The 22,796-nt window shown below is 39.1% G+C and overlaps 1 long non-coding RNA gene across 1 annotated transcript; it reads right to left on the bottom strand.

The window, feature by feature from the left end:
• Window positions 1-516: 516 nt before the first annotated feature.
• Window positions 517-22,320, bottom strand: LOC138064724 (uncharacterized). Its single transcript, XR_011137973.1, has 3 exons — window positions 22,227-22,320; window positions 22,007-22,126; window positions 517-702 (listed from the first exon to the last, which is right to left on the bottom strand). It is a non-coding gene; the product is annotated as an uncharacterized lncRNA (long non-coding RNA).
• Between the last annotated feature and the right edge of the window lie 476 nt (window positions 22,321-22,796).

The following is a 22,796-nucleotide window of genomic DNA, read 5'->3' as shown; positions in this document are numbered from 1 at the left end:
TGTCAGCTGAAGCTTCAAAAAATACAATAGGCATAATAAAAATTAATTTGTTCACATATAGGCTAAATTTTTCCATTCTTACCCACACTGAGCCTGGAATCTTATTGACATTTCTCCCAAAGCTGTCACCAGTGAACTGTTCCTGCCTTTCCTCATTCTCCATATCCTCTGGTGGCTCATTTTCAACCCAGTGTACTTTCTCGGTTGTGCTGGTACCTCTGTAGGGCTATGTAATGAGCAAGGGTTACGTTAGGTAGGAAAAAGCGACTAAGGAAGTGCTAACGCTGGCACTGCCATTAAGAGAAATGTTTGTGGGAACACAGCTGCAGATTACAGGACACCGAACTGCAGCAGCTCCTTTTTCGTTCTTCTCCTGAGCGACAGTAAATGACAGTCAGTGGCCTCCCAGTCCATTGCAAACACAGTACATTCAAAGTGATATCAGCAAAATTTAGTTTTCCTTACCTTTGGTAGAGAAAAAATACTTGCATTTGTTCACTTACTATGTTTCCAGCAATACGTGATATTTTCCAGTTGAGGACTGGCACCTTCTTAAAACATGCTAGCTTGATCATCTGATATATAGTCATACAATCCAAAGCACTACTTTACTCCATGTTGCTTCTGTGAGTCAGTCTGCAAATATCCTTTCAGATGGCATCACAGGCAGTATCCGTGTAGTCACGCCAAATTAAACAGCTTCTAAAAGAAAAGTGGAGGAGACTAAGCTACAGAAGAAGATCTCCAAAATGCTTGTGTTAAACTGGAAATTTTCAGTCTTGATAGGATATATTTTTGATTTAATGAAATTGGGAGGGGAAAGGGGAAAGCAATTCTAAAAGTAGATCAATAAGAGAATCATTTTCTAATTGAATTGACTGAAAAGGGGTTACTTAACCCTACAAAAGTATATTAACATGCTTAACTTTTTATTTATGATCAGGGATCTGGATAGGGATAGACTTAGATAGGAGCTGTGATAGTGATTTATGAGGAGCACAACACCCTGTAACAAGAAGAGAACCATGCATCTTGTGGCGCTTCTGAGTAGACTTCTTTTATCCCACTCCCTCTACATTTCCATGAAAATCTGCTCTTGGATAATATAACTGGGCCTTGCAGTTCCATTCTGGCAAAATTCTAAGGATCTCCTTAGCTTTAGGCTTCCAAACTGTCCTTTGGACACCATTAGGTCTCTCTTATTTCAAGTTAGGCATGTGTCTAACACATCCCTGGTTCAGCGCCTCGGTTAGAAGCAGCAGTTCTTCCAACAGGGTAGCCTTCTTAAATTTTAATAGTGAAATTAGTAGTTTTTAACAACCAGGTACCCACTTTTTTCTCCAGAATGAAGCTGCTGCAGTATGACATACTACTCTGTATTCTGGCTTAGTGACATTCAGTTGTCACCGTACAAAGCAATGGCATCCGTCACGTGGTAAGCAGCACTCTCTTATAGCGTACCTTTATGAGAGGTAACATCAGGCTGTCATATCAGAGTCAGTATCTTTAGTCTGGGAAGTTTTAAAACACCTTGCAGATAAGCAAAAAGTAGTGTGCTCTGCTTTATTGGTTTATAGAGAGTAATCCTAAAGTTCAAGCTCTTAGCCGAGCTTTTCCTGAACAGCCCAGTTGCTAGACCTGTAAATCCAGCTAAAAACTTCCCATAAGAGGGATCTGGGTGGGGTTTATGTTATGGCCTAGCTCTGGCCAAAGGAAAACTATCTTACCACAAGAGGAGTCTAATATTAGCCTAAGAGAGAAATAAATAAAGAGTGCTACTTTAAGACTGCATAAATTCTGTTGTTTTATCCTTACAGACACTGAAAATGTACAGAGTGCTTTCCACAAACTAAATTTCAAGCTGCAAATCTCTGAAGTCTTTACAGCACACCACCCCCACTGTATGTTGAATGAGTCAGTGAGAGAGGATGACTGCTGCATTAAGGAAGATGGGGTCATAACTACAGGGGAGAATCATTTCCTAGAAAAAATATCAGCAACATCAACATTTTCCAGAGAAAATTTTTACAGACAATTACTAATCAGATCTATTTAGTAGCAAATTCCAGCTCTGCCAGCAATCAGAAAGCATACACACGTACAATTCTAGGTGCCTTCGGAACTAGTCGTTTTTCCAGCTTGGTTTTCCTATTAACATCTGGAAAATTCTCCAGAGCACATGAAGAGAAACTTTAGGAAGTTCTTTACAATAGGAGTTTCTTCTCACTTTGCATTACTGCAATGCTTTACTCAGCCCTCACTTTAGGCCTCGAGCTGTTATCAGAACACACAAAAACAAGAATATAAATGAGAATCATACTTACAGTTTAACCAGTTACTACTTTTACTATACAATTTAAAATTATTTCAGCCTATACGTGTAGACATTGCCCTTTACGTCTTCTTACACAGGATTGAAGATTATTAGCCTACATAAAAAGAACAGTTTCTAAGACAGGAAAATGCCCTCAGAGAATTGAGTTTCCAGTCGAGAAGATTTGGACCTACAAAAGAGACTCAGCCTTGAGTAAAGCCTTTCACGTAGCTCTTGAATTTCCAGGAACAGGTCTGCAAGAGCTGGTCCTGAATCTCTGTAATATTTACTATCTAGTTTAATGATCCGAAAGCCTGTGCTGAATCAGAGGTAGAAATGTTAAAGTAATTACCCTGGAAAGTCAATTTAATGAATGCCCAATATGTGAAAGCATTATTTCTGTAATCTTTTCTATTGCCCAATTTATCATTTTTATTGTTCATTTACTTATGTTATATAGTTCTGGTATGAATTATATTCTCTAATATTCGTTTTTCTTCAACATGACTTGTTAGATAGCTAGTGAAAAGATCCTCTTTAAAGAGAGACCTTTGTACTTGAGAAAACTTTGAAATATAATATATCTAAACATAAATCCATTTCCCTCTCATGTTTTTGGATAAATTCCCATGCTCCTTGTTCTAATTATCAGCAATATTTATTTGAACAAGTACTGTCATCTCCACTATTTCTTTTCACTTTCCATTTGGTTTGAAAGCGTGGCTATATTACTGAACTTGCGGCTTCCAGTGTCGGGCCAGGATCCTGCAAAAACTTACCTGCATCCATAAATTTATTCAAACAAGTTATTCCTTGAGTACTTAGTTGAAGCATATAATGAGCTGCATTACACTGCACACAAATGCAATTTCTGACAACATCTAGCTCTAATATAACAGGTTTGTATGATATAAATGTAGTACTCTTTTCTAAATTCAGGCGCAAGATGAATTAAGCGGATGGAGAAAATGATGTTCAGTAAAAGTACAAAGCAAATTAATCTCTCAGTATGCTGTGAATTAGAAATTACAGTTGGAAAAAGATTCCTGAAAGAGTCTGTAAAAATCTTGAACATTTGGGAATGACCATATACTCCCAGGGTTAGAGTTTTATGTGATAACGTTCTCATTAGCATTTATAAAAACAGCCCCCTTAGAAAACTTGAACTAGACTAATGAACATTATGGAGGACACTACAGTAAAGAAGACCATGCCATTGCGCGTTTGCATTTTAAAAGTTTACCTAGACACTCAACCTGAAATTGATTGATGAGCAGATGGCAAGAGGTACGTGAGATACAAGATGTCAGAAGACAGTATTAGAAAATAAAATGAAGTAAAATGGAATATTAACAGAAACAGCAAAGTGAAAAAGGATGAAGATGACAAATGTTTTGACAGCCATGGGGTTCCTTTGCTGTCCTTCAACTTTAGGCCATGGAGTGGCTGAAGCATGGCCAGATATCGTTAAGTTCAGAGACCTTACGGTAACTGGCATGACCTCTACCTCTCAATGGGAAATAAGGGCATACTTACAGCTATTCCACCTCCCACTGGTACAACTGTTCCCCAGGAGGACCCTCTGCATCAACAAGAAAAGAAAGGAGATTACTGTGACCCCCGGTAGAGAATTAGGGACTGTCTGCCACGTTCTTAAGAGGGAAAAAGAGATTGGCCTTATTCCTATAAGCTAATACTGACAGTTTCTAAAGGTGCAGGCTGAGGAACATAACGGTGATTGCAGGTTCTGGGGGAATAGCAAGAGGAAGGATGTAATACAGTAAAGAGCATACAAGCTACTTCATGGGATGGAGAAGAATAATTTTATAGGGATGTGTGTTGGTTGCTAACCTTGGCGTTTCTTCGCAAGATGCATTTTCTTGAACCCAACCCCAAGCCCAATGTTAGCAGTTACTGGAGGGCATCCCTGTGAATGAAATAGTGTCAACATTGAAAACCACCAGCACTGATTCCTCCCTGGTGTGGCAGCTATGGCCTACCTCGGGTCTGGAGAGATGAGTTATCTGCTCCATCTGCATGACTCCCCTTATGCAACTCACATGCGAAAGAAAGCCACATTTAAACCTTCAAAACATTGATCCTGCCAGTAAATATTCCACTGGGGACAAAAATTCACAATCCAGAAATGTGAAGGGTTCATTCACACACACACGGGACAAATAACGGCTTAGCAGGAATTGCTTTACAATCCTTGTGGACTCCTGTAGAGCTAATAAGTCTAGAAATACCACTTGAATGGAATCATATGATAATCATATGATTATATTTTTTGATACATTGCACAGTGCCTAAGTATAAAAATAAAAATGCATTTAGAGCTTAGGCTGTCCTTTATTGTATCAAATTAAATCGGATTTAATGCCTAGTTGTGTGTCATGCAGATCAGATCCATTTGTACAAGACTGTACAGTGCAGAGCTGGTTCAAATGAATGAATAGCTTTCTCATTACTTCACCCTATTCTGCTGTCTCTTTTCCTGTCCTTTGTAATGTAATGGAGGACAGCTGTGGCAGTGAAGTGAATATTAACTAACCTCAGCGCCTCAGCAGATTGTGACTTTAATCCCTGCAAATACCACTAAAATCAAAATTTAATTACACTCAGCGTAGCTCTGTTAATGCCTGAAAAATATTTAACAATTAGTGGTTGGCTTAATTAAGCAAACTGCCTTTCACAAAGCAACCTGAAAAGTTTCTCCCCCTATTTTATCCCTCAGACTAATTAGTCTGATGTAAGCTTACAGCACTTCATTTACTGTTACTGAGTCTGCTATGTAGCTGATCCAGTTTCTAGGGCTTAACAGTCTTTAACGGAGAAGAAGTTGCTAAAAGAAAAAATAAAGATTCACTGAACACTATAATGTCTTAAAAATAAAAATATACTTTTTAGCAAACTGGGAAGTATCATTAGTTATTTACTCATACGCAGAGACAAAGTTCAAGATGACTTAGCTATGATCATATTATTTACAGGGGTTTAGTATGTGTTGAACAACATGTAAATTAGGGTACAGCCACTTCTATCATAGCACAATGCCCTGCACATCCAGAGCATAAAAAGATATTTGCACCTAAGTCTAGAGAAAAAGGCTGGTCCTGAGTGGCCTGAATTAGGTATTTGTTTTGAAAATCTCTAAAAAAGAACGAGAACTACAGGGTAAAAGGTGGCTCATGGCTGACTGTGACAATTAAGTCTTGTTCTTTCAGTTAACATGACGCTGCTTTGATCTTGTTTGCTTGTGCCCTTATGATACAACACCCATTGGTCTTGCGGCTGTGGATTTCACTGAAGTTGCATTCCTGAAAAGCTAACACATGACTCTTACAGATGCGCCCTGTTTCCTTTCTGAAAACAAAAGTAAACAACCTTTGCCAGAATTTCCTGTAAACTGTGTTATGGGTTACAACATTGCCATCTGATACCCTAGGAAAAACGTCATCTACTGTTGAACAGTTGAAAGAGTAAGATATATCATTTCAGTATTTGCAGTATTAATTTGATGGCACAATTCTCTGTGCTACACTAGCCGCTCGCTAGCACAGATTCATTTAACTGTCGCGGCAGGTATTTGCCTGAGGACAGTTAATTATACAGATTTTCAGCTTTTCAAGATAAAGTCTTGCAGCTCTTTACCATTATACAGTTGATGAGTGCAAAATTAATCCAACATTTGCCAAGTGTATAAATATGTTTTGGAGAAGTAAGTATCTTGCCATTATCTTCATATATTTCATGGTAGTGTAATGGAGGACTAATCACCTTAACAAGAAAGGGTGACGTCTCTCTATAAGGATCATTGTCTATACAGAAAGCAAATTTTTAAATCGTCTTTTTTATCCTTAAAAGTTACACTTGATACTCCCACAGTAAACACCTGGAAATTCATAACGTTCCATATGAATCTACTGGCAAGTTTACATCCCAATCAAATTATATGGAAAAGTGGGGAATGCAGGTTTACTGCTGAACTAGCTAGGTAATAAGTAAAATGTGTTCAAGAAATGAGATTGCCTCAATCCAAACATACAAGGCTTACTGAGAAACAAAACTGATTAAGATTATTTTTAAATCAAAGTGTCGTATCCCTTTCACATGCCTGTCTCCCACTGGGAATTACAGGCGCACGGTCGAGCTGTCTGCTTTCTACAAAGGATGCATATTATGCAGTATAGCTAAATTGCTTGTTTCGATCCTTGTATTTTATTCCATCCATGCAGGGTTTTCTCCATTTTGAAACACTTGAATTAGTAAAAACCATCTCTTGTGCCAAAGACAAAAGAAGTAAGAATTAAAGCAATGAGAAGTGTATGTCTGAAAGAAAATTATGCATAGTTTGGTACAATTCAACATAATTGGCAACCTTTGCTTCCGGGCTCATGGTTGATTGAGGATGGAGATTAAATTACCATTCATAATACTGGAGAGGTGGTCCATTCAAGTCATGGCTTAAATACTGAATGTTGACTGAAAAATGTAGAGAAGCACCTGGCAACTGCATAAATCTTTTTCTGGGAGTAATTTAACTTATTATGAAGGGAAAAAAAAGTATATTGCAAAATTAAGAGGTGTAAATTTCCCTTCAGCTAGCCTAAAAAAATAATGCATTTCTAAATGCTTTGTGTGACATTTACATCAACTTCAAATGCTTTTGTCTAAAACATCATGTAAAAGTAACTATCTCTCTGCAAGTGCACACCTGCATTACTATTAAGCAAACGTTCTTTCACCATCAAATCCCATTCTTCCACTATGTTTGCTCATTGAAAAACGCATAACAATCCTCCTTAATGATACAAATAATCCACTTATAATGGTCTATTATACATCTTTTCTGATCTCCAAAAGCAGTAACGCTTTTGGTTTTTTAGTTAAACACTGGAGAATTTCATAATGGTATAATATGCTTAAATGGTCTTTGAGTTTCACAGCAAAAGAGCAGCATGTATTAAAAAACAAGCAGAGATGATCAGACTCGATTCACCTCAGCTCTGCTGTCACAGCTTTTCATCAAAACGAACAAGAGCTCTCCTCTGTTGTTTCCAGAGAGATCGTGGTACCAGCCCTGGGCTTTCCCTTCCCCTAGGAAACACACCTGCAGAGCTCAAGGCTAGAGCTTAGGATGAGTTTCATGAAATTGGACTTTTTGGATGATCTTCTGTCCCTTGAACATTAATTATTGTAAAACTGTGTAAATTTCAAAGCTGAGAACAAAAATACTTAGTTGCATCTGTGCATGTGTTTAAAGTGAAATCTGGTCTTCTGCAGCACTCTTTCCGCTCTTGCTGAATTTGAAGCAAAGTGTATGTGCATGTTTGAGCAAAAGTGGTCTCTTCATCATGCTGGCTGGCATATTTATATGGACTACGGCCTGAAGCACAGCTGGGGTAAGCCAGCCTAACTCTGCTAACTCGTTATGCTAAAGTACGAAGCAGGGAAGCCCGGCGCAGTGACGATGCAGGAGCACAGTGCCGCGGGTGGCTGCCAGGACTGCTCCTGGCCCCGCAGGAAGGGCAGCACCCAGGAAAGGCGGCCCACATGCAAGGGACACTCCATAGGGCTCATCCAAGGGCGCCGGCTCCAATATCTAGTGCTCACCTTTGATCCCCGGTTGCCCTCTCACACTTGCGGCGCTCCAGCGGTGGAGCTGTGCATGGGCACATCTAGGTTGTACAGCTGCTGCTCTAATGTATTTGAACCCTCTACCTTACTTGCATCATTATTTCCTGAACGAAGGCAGTGGAAGGGTGGGTCGCAGAGCTCTTTAGACCTGAGCTGGTTTAAATATAAGCAAACCAACCAATCTTCCTCTGCAGCATCTCCCTTCTCCTACCTTGCAAGTCTTCTGCAGCCAAAGAGATCCTCCCTTAGCTGCTCATAAACTTGTAGCTTGAGGTCCAGGAAAAACCGTGCCAGAATATAGCAGCAGGAATTTTCCACTTCTTTACCTTTTCAATTAATAGTCTAAATCTGCGTTCCTTTTCTAACAAGGTATGATTGCTTCCGTTGTATTACACACACAAAAATACCCTGAATCTTAATCATGCACAATAATGACTCCTGAAATAATATAGCACATGTTGACAAGAATCAGTTAAGCCATATCTGAGTCTAAGGTGAATTCTGCGACAGCAAACATAAATCACTCAATTTAGTTTTCCTTTTATACGCTTATTTTATTCTTTTTTCTCTGGCTTTTGCCAATTGGCCAAGTGAGTCTTTGGCTCATCCGTACTTAGGCTAACACAAGTGCTTTAAAAACAAAAAAATAGGATATTTGCAAGATGATAAATATATCCAAATAAGACTAACTGATTAATGAATAACATAAATGAAAAATATTCTGAACTCTCAATAAAACCACATAGAAAGATCAAGGATAGATGTCACTTTTAATGCATGTCTGGCATTAAGACAGTAAAGAAAGCCAAGAAACCTCGCAAAACTAAAAAAAAAAAAAGTTGGCAGCCTTGACCTGTCTTACAGAAAAGGTAGATTGAAATAACACGCATTCGCACATTCACTTTGTATCTTAAAATTAAATCTGTCCAATCATGGACTCAACAGATGTAATAGCAGGTTTTGATGACTTTTGCAAAACATTAAGTAGTAATTAGGAAAGCATCCAAACCTACTCAGCAAATTAATAGGTCTGGGAAGTTCATATTGGATTTGCCTTATATTTGCTTGCTGTGATCATTTTTCTGTGAATAGATCAGGCTCTTGCAAATGTTATAAATCAGTTTAAGATATAGCAAAATGAGTGTAATGCTACAGCAATGGTGTTACAAATCAGAAGCATTTAGAGAGGGCCATACTGAAAGAAGAACAGCATTTTCCATCACTCTTCATGCTTGTGAGCAGAGTCAAAATTATACAGTACTTTCCAACAGTTTGGCATGTTTGAAAACGTCATTGTTCATGCATGTTTTCCTTGTTTCCTGCTGACATTGTTGCCAGCCAACATTAAAATATTTCTCAGGTGCTGCACAGGTGAATCATTAGGCATTACTTCTTGCACATTTTTTCTGTCATTCAGGAGAGTTGTGTATAATAAATGGGGTACCGCTAAAATGCCTGCATTAGCTGACATCATACTTCTGGCCTCTATGACAAAAATTCCCCTCACCCATTATTAAGTTGACTATTAAGAAAAATAAGGAGTAGATTTTTTATTATATATAAATTGCACTTACTTGTGGCATAAAACGACCTTAAAAAATGTGGCCTGTGCATTACGTTATGGAACAAATAATACCAGAGTCCTTGCAGAAGAAAACTTCTGAAGTTAATTCACTGCTAATATTTGAAAACCCAGTGAAACTGGAAGTAGTAAAATATGTTATTACACTGGTGTTTAGAATGTGTCAAGTTCCATTACAATAAAAATTTTCAGCGATCATAATGTGGTATCTATGAGATGATCTTGGGATCAAAAAATGAGTTTTTAACGCAACACTTTAGTCTCAGCCAAGATTAACTTGAATGGGTTTAGGAGAGTCCAGCCTAGTTTTGCAAGAGGGAAATTAAGGGAGAGAAACTACAGAAAGTTAAAATGAGAATTAAAGCTTATTGCAGCTAATTCTGCTTCATGTAATATCAGAGAGGGCCTAGATACATACATCATAAAAAAGATGCTGTGAAAAAGGACGGAATGACTAGTCCTGACTAACAAGGCCTAATCTCAATTTCTACTTGAATGCAAACCAGATTTTTTTTTTTCATGTTAATATGCTATGTTCCATTGACTTTTGTGCCTTTTCAATTCTGCTCCGAGCAGAGATAGAGAAAGGTGAAGAAGGTTACTGCAGTATCATTGCTAACACTGCCGACAAAGGGGAATCTTACGGATTCTTTTTGCACAAATCTTCCAAGGTTCCAGAGTAATTTCCAGGCAATTATTGGGCAAGTAAATCTAAGTAACTCTACTTCTAAATTTCCTGTCTTTGGTGTTTTGACATATTTAAGATTCTTGAAAGGCAATAATTTAAGACTCAAAGAAATAAAACCCAGTCTCATTACACTTTTCCCTCTTGCCAGGTGACCGTATGTAAAAACAGTTTATATCTTTTGTATTTGGTAATGCTATTTTTCACAGTTATAAATCATCCCTGGTTAGCTCTTTCAACACTAGAGCAAGAGCATAAACTCTACAAGCAAAAACAAACTGTATCAGTTTTAGACTCAGATTGGTGGCAGTCATGTTGATATATTCCATTTTTTATTAGCAAGGGAGTGCGTCCAGATATAACATGCTGGAACATAAACATAGAGCTCACATGACCTCTGTGCACTCATGATGAAATGTGTAACCTCACTATGCATTAGAGAAGCTATAATTTTTCATTCTGATTCAGAAACTGCATTCACATCACCAGAATAAAGTATTATATCAATGAGACATATGGTGCTGTGGTTTAGACCACTGCATCTTCGATGCAATCACTCTATTTGCATAACCCCTACTTAATGTACTTGTGTCATGGAACAGTTATACGGGAAATGGCTATTTTGTATGTGGGAGACAACCCCTTCTGTTTCTAAAACATATGGATGAAGATAGGAGCAGGGAGGCAGGATAGGAAGAGAAGAAGCAAAGGCCTCTCCTGAACGTGGACAACTGGGCATTAACGATGCAAAGGGGCAAGAGCCCACTTTTATAAACCAAGGTCTCAGAAGTTTCAGCCTATGGGCAGTGTAGTCTGGTAGCTTTTTTGCTCCACCAGCTTCTCTGGCCTAAACCGCTCTGGGCACAAGCTTGGGATATGTTATGTGAATTCCACCCTTTTAACGAATTTCTCTAGTGTATTGACAACAGGCAGGATGCAGCGAATGACACATCAGATGAAATCAAGAGATTGACAATGACATGAGGTAGGGAGTCTACATGATCCTGAGACACAAATGCAGACATCTGCCAACAAGGTCAAAGAAGAGAAATGAATGCCTTTATGTCGATGCTGAAAGCATCATCCAGGAAGACGGACATCTGGACTCTGCAAATGTCAAGACGTCCACAGCACTAGGGTGCACACATGGCTAGGGAGTGATCTGAACACTATGCAGTTGTTTTCTACAGAAAAATACAGCAGAGGCAACAAATATACTGAAGACACCATGAGTACTACTAAGTAATAACAATCACGAAGAATTTGGATTCGGATCACAAAGAACACAAATCACAACTAAATACAATTCATTTTTAATGAGGAGAGAAGTGTATTTCCTTGTATGGTATTCTAATTGCCTTTTGTCAATTATTTTGTCAGTTTTTCATCGACTCCGCCAGATTATGGGGCAACCAACAGCAGAGTATGGAAATACCATGCTAGAACTGTGACCTATTAAATGCCTCATGCACCTGGAACCACAGACCGGTTCAAACTACCTAGTCACTGAGCCCAGTAGTCTGCAAGCATAGTCCAAAAGGGTCCTTAGAATCTACATCTCACTTGCTCCCCACACGCAAAAGCATTTCTCAGCATGATACTAAAAAAATAAAAAACAACTCCCCCAAAAACTACAAAGGATCAACAGCAAGAAGGAGCAGAACATGCCAGATGAAGGACACAAGAGAAGGAATAGCACCACCATTTTCCTCAGTCCACAGAACAGCCAGGATATCACTTGATAAAATTCCCATATGACACAGCAAGTATATGAAGCATTGTGCTTCAAAGAAAGGCAAAGAAATCCCAAAGGTGCCAGCTAATTTTACTTGAGAAAAGATTCCTTCTTTTCTTGAAATCTCACTTAAACCCTGGGCAATTTTTTTAACACTCTTGGGAATATCAACACATTCCATGTCTGTGGCCAAGACCAATCTCTGATACAAAAGAGAAAAAACAGATCCTCCTGGAAACAAAATTAGGTATCGGGGAACATGGAGTAGGGAAGAGAAAGAGAGAGAAGTCCTTTCTTGCTGCCACAGGGAATCAGAAAAATTCTTAGAGTAAATATGTCTCAAACACAGACAATCAGCAGTGACCGAGTTTCTCTTCAAAATTCTTTAAGGATACCAGCAAATCTCATTCCACCGGGAAACAAGTGCCAAAATGTCCCCAGAGCCATTTAGGTGCCCTCCAGTACACTGGTGGCTTCCAGCTGGCACTTGAGAAGGGGGAGGATCCCCTGTGTTATCAATGCCAGTCCCATGCAGATCCTGCAGATAACGCAGACCACCTACAATGGTTTTAGGCACTTATGTTGAAGCATCTGGATTTTTTCACAAACCACGAGTTTTAATTTCTAACTTAAAGATCACCCTTATTGTGTCTTTATCCCTTTCAATGAGTGTTTCAAAGTCTATCTTAAAACTATCAAGGTTCTGCTTTCCTGTGTGAAAATCATTTCAGGATTTTAGCACTCCGATGGTTACAAATGTTTTAATTTCTAGTTTAAACATATTTATGACAAATTCATAACTCTCCGCCCTGTGCTTGTCTTATCTTCTCATTTAAATAAGTATTCTTTCCTCCTTGATATAGACCTCCCAGAAGTATGTAAAATGAACACACGCTCTCCCTACCACCAGTGTCTGGTTTCGTAGGTTAGACACAACAAGTTCTTTTGATCCCTTCACCCGCAACAGATTTTCAACTTTCCTAGTATTTTAGGACTTCATCCTCCTTCTGGTTTAGGTCCTTTGGAATATAAGTGACCAGATTTGTACACAACAGTAAGATGAGATCTTACTTTGTAGCACGGTCCTGCTACTTTGCTATGTCTACTGAAAATACCTTTCTTCCTGCACCCCAAAATCTCATTAATCCTTCTCACAGCTACATCAACCTGGCAACTCTTAGTCATCCCATGATCGATATACTTATGCTTCATCATCACTTCAAATTGAGAAGTCCCGTTATTAGTGCCCAAGTGCATGGCTTGGCATTTCACTCTCTTAAATTTCATTCCCATCTCTATTACTTCAGTTCAAAGGCCACCCAGTTCTTTCCATACGATGACATGATCTTCCTCAGCAAGGGGGGTACTCAGGGAATCCATGCCCACACTTTTCACAGAGGGATTCCCGGTCAGGGTTTTTCTTTTGAATTTGACTGTTTGTCAGAGATTTCTGCCCCAGAGGCAGAGCGGAGGAGAAGCAGAGGCCCAATACAACTTTCATATCTGAAAAAGGAGAAAAGCCTGAATGGGTCTCAATTTTTTTTTTTTTTGCTCTAAGTGCAGCTTACATGAGCGTGAGTGGGCTGCGATCCTTTCAACTCAGCTCCTGTTTGGGTGTTTTGGGGTTGCAACAGGTTGGTAAGCGCTGCAGTGCTTGAGAGGACACCAGAGGACACAGGAAGGTGCATGGCTCCGGGGAGCAAAGCTGAGGGTCGCCAAACACCCCCTGCACAGCCCTGCATAGGGCCAGGGCAGGGAGCCTGCCATGCAACAAGGCTTCTTATTCCTTTCTACTCCTGCTCCCCAGCCCTGTCCCCTCTGTAAATGCTACCTCACCTTAGTTTACTGTCAGAAACCTTGTAGCCTGCATCTTCAGTATGTTTCAAGTACTTGCACTTGTCTACTATTCGGTCTGAAATCACCATACCGAGCAGAATATCCAGAATATTTTAAAGAAAATCCCTAGTCACCACCCTGATAATTCTCCTCTAGAGTACACGCTCTTGCAGTTTCCCTTTTAGTTTCTCCCTCCCTCATCATTCCCATACTAATTGCCATCATCTCCATCCTACATAATAATTTACTATAGAACACTATAGGAAACACTTTACTTAAATTCAGATAGATTAGGTCCACTGCATTAACCTCGTCAAAGAAGTCAGTTATCTTATCAAAAAAAAATATTAAATTAGTCTCACACAATCTACCTTTGATAAAACTACATTGTATTTTATTCTTTCCATTTGCCTCCCTGCCCTTAATTACACTTTTCTACAAAAATCTGTTCTAAGATTTTACATGGTACTGAATTAAAACTTCTGCATTAGACAGAGCACTTTCTGTTCCTCTCTACATACATCCTTCACCCCATAGTTTTTAAATACAGGTACTATTTTGCCATTGACCACTGCTAGCTCTCACCGATTCATTATATTGTTTTGGTATTGGAAGAATTGTACTTTTACAATTTTTGCCGACACTTTCAATATTTTATGCCAATTTCTTCCCTTTCCCCAACGTCTTCCCATGAAGCAGGCTAAGTTGGGCCTGAACGTTAGGTGTTGCAAACCCCTTATTCCCATGGCCTGCCTTGATCTTCGTTACGAAATCCATCATTCGTCCTTGAGAAGTGCCCACTGTTTAGAAGGAAGCAGAACTATAGGGGATCCTCTTACCCTGACTGAAACACCAGAAATGAGAAGGGAACTGGCAAAATCTTGGCCAGATTTTTGCAATAATAAAACGTATGTTTTTCCAAGCTTGAGCTGCCAGTGAAGCTACCATGCCCTAATAGCAATTGCATAGCTATACAGGGTTGATTATGCGTTTAGTGGATACAAAATCTCCAGCTAGAACAAACTGTTTCAGACTTCTGTATCTTTTAACCTGCTGCTTACCTTACAAATACAATATGAAACCATGGGCCAATTTTACCAAAAGGTTATGCACTTAGTGCACAGTTGCAGCCTAACATAGTTATTAGAAGTTTTGTGTGCCAGACTGATTCCCTGTGGTGAATCAGTGGAGAATTAGTAGTTCGTATGAAAGCAGTACTTGATGATACTTCTGACCAGTTCCTTATAATGCCTTGTCTATAATCAGGCCAAAATCCCCCACAACTTTTAGTCTAGCAGACAGAAAGAATGTATACAGGTAAAATAAGATCATATAGATCATTTAAACAAAGACCTACTATCAATATAAATCTTTTAAATACATACTACGTAGTCTTTATTTTTCTCCACTATTTCTAATACACACTTGTAACAAGAAATTCCTGCACTTGGAAAAGAATCATATTCTCTGTGTGTGGATGTGGTACTCAGGATAACTCTTTTGGCTAATCTCTCCCACTAGATTCACAAAATGCAATGTTTTAGAAACGGCAGCATCTGAAAATACACGCAAAACTAACTTTCATCAAGGAAAAATCTTGATGGCTTTTCAACACATACGGCAAACAGGAAAATGAGTAAAAATACAGCTATTTTCTTCGATAAGTCTGCAAATGAGGCCAGTATGTTTAGAAGTGCCTAAAGATTCATATATATGTTGTAGATGAATGCTAAAACAGCGAGCCAGATTCCTAACATTTTCCTTTATACAATGTGATTTCCACTTGCTTACAAACTCTACAAGAACAAATAAATTCAGGAGTAAAGTTTCAGTCCTTTCTTCCTACCTTGGACCAAACTTCTGTTTGCATCTGAGCGGAGGACTAAGAATCATTCACTCATTACGGAACCAAGCCAATGAACGGTTACTCCTTTACTCCCCTCGCAGCTGGCGTCAGGGTGCCGATCCCTAACACAGCCAGTCTCTCCTAACATAGCAAGTTGTAAAGACTTAGAGCCTTTACTTCTCAGTGTGCCAAAACGTACTCGACTGTGCTTTCTGTAGGTGGAAACGATGAATTCTTCAAAAAACCTGCCAGAAGTGGCTTGTTCACGTATGGGAGAAAAGATTGCTGCTGCTCCTTGTCACTCCTGAAGTCCAAAGCGTTGATGACCCAGAAGAGCGCATGTTGTGCAGCCCAAGTGACAGATCCTCTATTTTTTTTTTTTGTATAGAAAACTACATTAAAGAACCTACAGAGAAAGCAGTAGAGACAGCAGTTTCCTATAACTGCAGTCAGGGCTCAGGGATAAAGGTAATACTCTTTGCATGTTGAAAGATTAGGAGCTGATCAGTTTAGTCACATTAAACATCTGTCATGTAAACTGAGACAAAAAAAAGAGGGATAGAAAAGATTATAGAAGCGGCATAAATATGAGGAAAAACAGGAAAAAAGGAGGAATAGAAAAGATTACAGAAGCAGTATAAACATGAGAAAAGACAGGAACCACCATGCCAGGCTGTAAGGGCCACATATGCTGAATAATTCATGAAATACGAGGCACAGTGACTGCGGCTGAGACTAAGGTGAGTGCCCGGCACAGGCAGCTGGGTGCTGCAAAGGTTGGTGATGGTGCCACTGCCCAACCAGCATCCTGGCCTTGCGCCCTGCCTAATCCTAGGCACCGGTCTGGTCTGGTCAGCGGGCGCTGATCAAGTTTGGAGCTTTTTGAGCCCTCACAGCAAGGCATCTGAGAACATATTCAGTACACACCTGCTAAATAGTTTTGCTTTTGCACTGTCTCACAGAGTGAAACCAATGCTTGAAAAAAAGGAGCATCACTGAGATGAGGTGATTGAAAGGCCTAGGCAAGAAAGGGTTGAAAGGGTAATCTTAGCCTGGATGGTTCTGGCGGCCTGAGCAGCGCAACAAGGGACGATAAAAGCCTAAGTCAGTGTTTGCGCTCAACGCAGGGGGCTGGAAGGAGCATCAGCCAGCGTGCAGCCAAGGAAACAGCAAAGACTTGCCACCGCCTGGAGAAGTCTTCGACTAAAGTGAACTACAACAGACAGAGCCTCTGCCAATTATTTGGTAAAAAGATGTTAAAAGGTGTACTGAGGTGTGGCACTGTGGGAGTGCTCTGGTACTACCAAAGTAGTTTATGGCTGACATAATACTCTGCAGGGCCTTAAGTAAGGACAGGCACTGCTCCGACTTTGCTGGGCCAGGACTACATCAATGCAGTGTGAGAATCATAAGGCAAAGCTTGCTAGAGAGGATCCAGGACAAAATCATTTCCTTCAGTTCTTCTGAAGGCAATCAGTTTTTTTATTTATTACCTACCTCTTTTATGTGTTTACAGAGATATCCATTGCAATGAAGGCTCTAAATGCAGATATGCCACTTGATTAAATTAGCAGCAATTTCTAAAATCTTTTACAGGAGATAATTATCAAATGTTCTGATCAAGGCAGAAAAAATAGAGAAACTTCTGTACTACAGAAGAGCCCTGCAACAGCTAGAAAAAGTCTTTTTCATAGCTTTCCCTTCAACAATGTCACACCTCAGAAAAGTAAAGAGCAAAACCAAACCTTGCAAAGGCTAAGACATGTTAATGTCATATAGCATTAAAAGTGCCATGAGCAGCATGGAGCAAGCAGTGTTTGCTCAGAGCAGTTAGCGAGATCAGGGCGGGTGAAATCCCAGAAACACATTAGCTTGTAAAGTGTAAAGGACTAGAAATAATGGCTAGCAGTGAAGTTATAGGTCCTGCCCTGCTGCTGCAGAGTAAGGGGAAAAAGGCAGGGAAGGCTGAGTTCTCAAAAAGTTCAGACTATTTAAATAGGTGTCTGAAGTACAGTGTTCAGAGTTCAGGCTCGTGGGGAATTTACCTATTGCTCCCCTTGTTGACCATGGAGTCTAAGGGAATACAGTGGATAAGTTTTTCTAAACGAATCATAAACTGATAAATGAAGATAGTTCCACCCTCTAATGAAATACAGAAGATGTGATATGATCAAAGCGTATAAAGCAGAAAACGTTGTTTTACTCTTTATTTCTTCCCCTTGGATGCTTGAATAGCTCCTCCTCCTCCTCCTCCTCCTGACAATCTATTTTTCTCCGGCCACTCTCTGCATCGCTAAAGACTCTGGGTATGTGCCAGGAATGTGTTAAGATTCCCCAGATAGGCATGACTTCTAGGTTTGGCTACAAAAGTTTTATATGAGAGCAACCAAAGCAAACACTCATTGGTGGTTCAAGGAATGCAGTTTTAATGATCTGAGAACTGTTTTCTCTGAAAACTGAAGATTACTTTCCTCCCTTGGGAATAATCTATTTTTTAAAGATCTTTCTATTCAGCAGCAGAGAAAGCAGATTCAAGCATTTAGGAAGCCGTGTCCACTACAGATACAGGACTGATATTAGTGGTGGACAGATTTAAGTCATAACCATTTGATTATGTAACAAATAAAAAAAGGCAAATGCTTTGACTAGCAATTCTACTCTTATTGTCAAAAGACTGCTAAAATAAAGGCATTTTCTTTAAAAAACTACCACAAGAGCTTAGTACCACTCCAATTACCCAGTTCTCCCAACACTAACCCTTTCTCGGAAGCTTTCTGCAAAAGAAATTATGTCATCTTTGTCTCCAGCTGAATCCTGAAGTCCATCCCCTCTGTTTATCACTCAGCTGCTTCTGAGGTCAAAGTATAAGTCAGGATTTAGGATCTTCTTTGCAAAATTTCCCAAACACAAGTCCCTCAATTTAATATTCTTTACTTCCAGATCAAATTGGCCTTAATAAAGTCAAAGACAACCCGCAGAAAAAGATTTAGAGCAAAGGTAGACAACAAGCATTGTGCTAACTTAAAGGTCCCCATAGAAAGTCATATTAACCCAAAGCAGCTGAAGGAGATGGGATCTCAATTAAGCAAAATGATTCCCCTCCTATGCTCTCGTAAAAAAAGTCCCTAGCCATCAGTTTGTCACATTTCCCTTTCCTGTCAGGCTCTAGGATTTATTTTTGCCAGGATAAGCCATTTAATTCATCTGAAAAACTCGGTTTCTTTGCCTTCATCATCTTCCACAGTCAATTTGGTTCAGATTAATCTTCTGTCTCCACACCCCCATAGGAATACATAATCAACTTCATTCAAAATCATCACTCATTATTGTTTTGAAGCCTGACAGTTTCCAAACTTTAAGATAAATTTAAGGGAATATTGGTAAGCCATTCACCACAAACTCTCTGCAGCAGATACTATTCAGACAAAGCTTTACGCACTTAACTTCTTTTGACATCCTGAACATTTTAGGCATGTAGATGAAAGGGGAAAAAGAAACCCTAGTGAAATTGTGCGAAAAATTAGAACTTTGTTCAAATCATAATTAGTGCTATATATAAAAACACTGAAGCTTTTCTACAGAGGTAAACTCATTATTACATTATTCCTAATAATTCACTCAAAAGTAGTGAAATTAATTCTGCTGAAATTATTCACAAGCATTCATAGATAATTTTTAATGAAAATTTCACTTGACTGTTTCTAGATGGTTTGTTTGGTGCTTTCTGCAGACAGTCTAGACATTTTAGCACCACAGAACAAGTTTCGTGCAGTTGCATGTACTGAAACAGAATAGCTTAAGCAGCTATCGTTGAATATGTATGAAGAGACTTTTCAGATGCGTAGTAGTAAGATTTCCACAGAACATGCTTCTAAGAATTTCATATAGTGAAAGAACATAGCAATATAACCAATAGTTCAGATTTTAAATATTCAAATAATCAATGTTCACATTAATATTTTCAGTAAAGAGTTAGTGAGCAGCCCATATCCAAAAATGACATTTTGCTGATAGTCTAATCATTTCAAACACCTCAGTGGAAACTTTTGACAGGTCATAAGCAAATTCAGCAGTGTCCAAACTGATGCAATACAGAACCGCGTGGATAATTATTCATGAAAACAGAAACTCTGGGGAGGGAGGCAAGACTTGTAAGAACACTGAGATACCGCTTAAAGGGAAACGTCCGTAGGTTGTTTGAAAGGGAGCTACCTGAGCAGGACAAGCTAACCAGGGCAGGTCTAAAGGATCAGTCACAGGACTGGTTTCATTTAATAGTTCCGCTAATAATACTGGTACAATATTGCGTGCCATATATTCCATACTGGAACACATCCCCCAAAGAGGATGAAAATAGCAGCCATTCATCACTGCGCAAGAGGATCGCAAACAAACTGGATTACGCTGAGGACTGATTATCTAAAGAAAAGGGATACAGAAGTCAAGGTCATTCATTTAGAGAATAACAAGAATTTCTGCTATAACCTGCAGGCTCATCTGTTTTAAGTAGATGAAGAAAAAAAGAGATGTAAGTGTTTATTCAAGCACAGAATGACTATAAGCTACCAATATAAAGTGGCTATGAAATAAAGTAGGTTAAAATCTAGGGTATTTCAAAAAATATTCTAGCAGAGCAAGGGAAGTATTGACATTATTAATCTACAAAGCACTGGTGAGACCCTCATCTGAAAAACAATTCTGGTCACCCATACACACAGAAGATTAATTTAGACAAAATTAATACAGTCTTCTAGTATGGTCTTCGAAGTAAGGTTTTCTAGGTTGACAACAGAGTACAGTCAACAGGCCAGGAACTCCCAAGATCCAAACAAAAATCTCCAAGTGTTCTTTCTTTTACCATAGAAGATATATTCAGGTCCATGGGTTGGTTTGTTTGTTTTTTCCAAATACACCTTGTAAAGTAGATGTTCATAAAGTAGGTATTTGCAGCAAGATAAACAAATCCGCACATATCTTCATGAAGAGGCTGCATGTACGGCTGCAAAATACTCCAAATTTAAGTTCCTTCTGCCTCATTTTATGAGAGTTTAATGTCTCATTTTTAGTCCCAATGTTCATTTTATTTCGAAGTAACCCTAGGCACCACCGCTTTTCAGAACTACAGCAGTCTGATCTTTCATTCTTTCTAATTAGGGAGTTTCTTTACTTCCATGCCTGCACATAACTTCTATTACAGTTAATGGGAATTCTGTTTGTGCACTGATCTGAGAACAGACCCCTAAGATATTGTGTAAATAGCTTTACAGTTGACTAGCCACTGCTGACCAACTGAGCAAACTGATATCCTCATGTGCTCTTTATCAGAAGTTGTAGCTAGACAAGAAAAATATTTTATGGGCTCTGGATGTCAGAGTAAGGGGAAATAAAAAGCTTATATTAGGATAAAGGCGTCACGAAGGTGTGAGTTTAGCTCATCCTAAGCTGGTGAAGGTCACACTTAGCCCTCCTAAAGCTGTTAAGAGTTGAGTGCTGCTTCAGTCACACCAAGTGGGACACACAGAAAGTGGCATTCCCCTCCAAACAGAGTTAGCTGTCTATTCCGGGCTAATTATTCTGGCTCCAGTCATAACCAGGGCATAGAAACACTGAAAATCGATCTCCTTTGGGAAATACACGTCTCTTTTTTCCAGTAACTGGATGACCAATACTGGATATCTTTCTTTTACACGACTAAAATTACGAGCTGAATCGCACCCAGAGTATGAACGGCTTTAAGGGAATCATTGAGTTGCAAACTGCATCTCTCTTTGCAGAGCATAACGAAAAAGTGTCAGGAAGTCTCATTATCCTTTATCTAGCTTAAATAATATAAGGTGCATATAAAACCGCATTTCTGATTAAATAGATCTCTTCTGAAACACCAAATGTTGGTTAGAAGACATGATTAATAGAGGAATATAGTAACTAAACTGGAAATAGTCATTTTAAGAAAAAGGCAGGTAGTTTACGTAGTACTAGCATAATTATTTATAGCTATGGTGCCAGAAACCAGTAATTACTATGGAAATAATCTAGATTTCCCTGCAGTAGCCTCACATGATTTCACAATAATAAACTACAATGTTCCTTTTTTCCAGGCAGTGTGGAAGCAGTCCCACAGCAGTAAAATACTGTTCAGTTCTATTAGTGTTATTATTTTACTATTTCACAGATAGGAAACAGCAGCAAACTGAGCAGCAGTTGTATGAACCCTGGTAAAGGAGGGAAAAAAAAAAAAAACCCACCTCCAAGCTTATGATCTTACTGCCCTACAAGCTTGCTCATCATCATAAGCCTGTATGCACACATAAGGCTTGCAGTGAAATGTGAGTCTATAAAATAGAGGGAGGAAAACAAGTTTTGCTTACTCAGAACGTGGGAAATGCAAACTGTCCCATCGCAGCTGTCAAAATTGTAAGAACCACCAAGGTTAAATCTCTTGTCTGGACAGGCTACTGGAGCTGAGTTTTCAATTCGATCCTTGATCTCTATTAAAAGTAATAAATAAACAATTAAAAAGGGGAACGATAGGCTAACAAAGGGGGGGAAAGGTTGTGCAGTAATTTGTTTTGCTTCCAGAAAACAAACCTGAGCATAACTGCTTGGGTATATGATACAGAAATGAATCCCTTTTTCATTCCAATATGATAGGCTCTATTGTTTTGCGATCATTTGCTTCTCCCACCTTTTCTTTTGAACTATGAGAAAATTGAAACAAGACAACGCCATTAAAGATGAGACTGTAACAACAGCAATTCAAGCCCTCTAAATCATGCTAAGAGTCCTCAAATAAAGAGAGCGATCACATGAAAACAGCTCCAACGGGAGCTGACCTGACACTGCAGCTCTAAATAAAAAAGGGATAAAAACACACTTGTGATTCAAATACATCTAACTTGGAAAAAACTGGCTGTGCATTTTGCACGCAGAGTCGCCTCTAATTTTAAGTATGTCTCTTCCCCTTTTTGAAATTTGAATTAATTATGCCTTAGAGCTCCCACTGAGTGGAACCTGGAACACATGCCTACCCATATACATATGTACACATAAATGTGCATGCATATTATTATGATTTGATTTCCTGAATGGGATTCAATGGGATTTACTGCCATGTGTATGCATGTGAGCCTCTCTCTTTTTCTTTCTTTCAATCACACA

This window comes from Struthio camelus, chromosome Z (genome assembly GCF_040807025.1).
Source record: "Struthio camelus isolate bStrCam1 chromosome Z, bStrCam1.hap1, whole genome shotgun sequence".
NCBI lineage: Eukaryota > Metazoa > Chordata > Aves > Struthioniformes > Struthionidae > Struthio > Struthio camelus.
The sequence above is the reverse complement of the archived record's forward strand: the minus strand, read 5'-3'. Positions and strand labels throughout refer to the sequence as shown.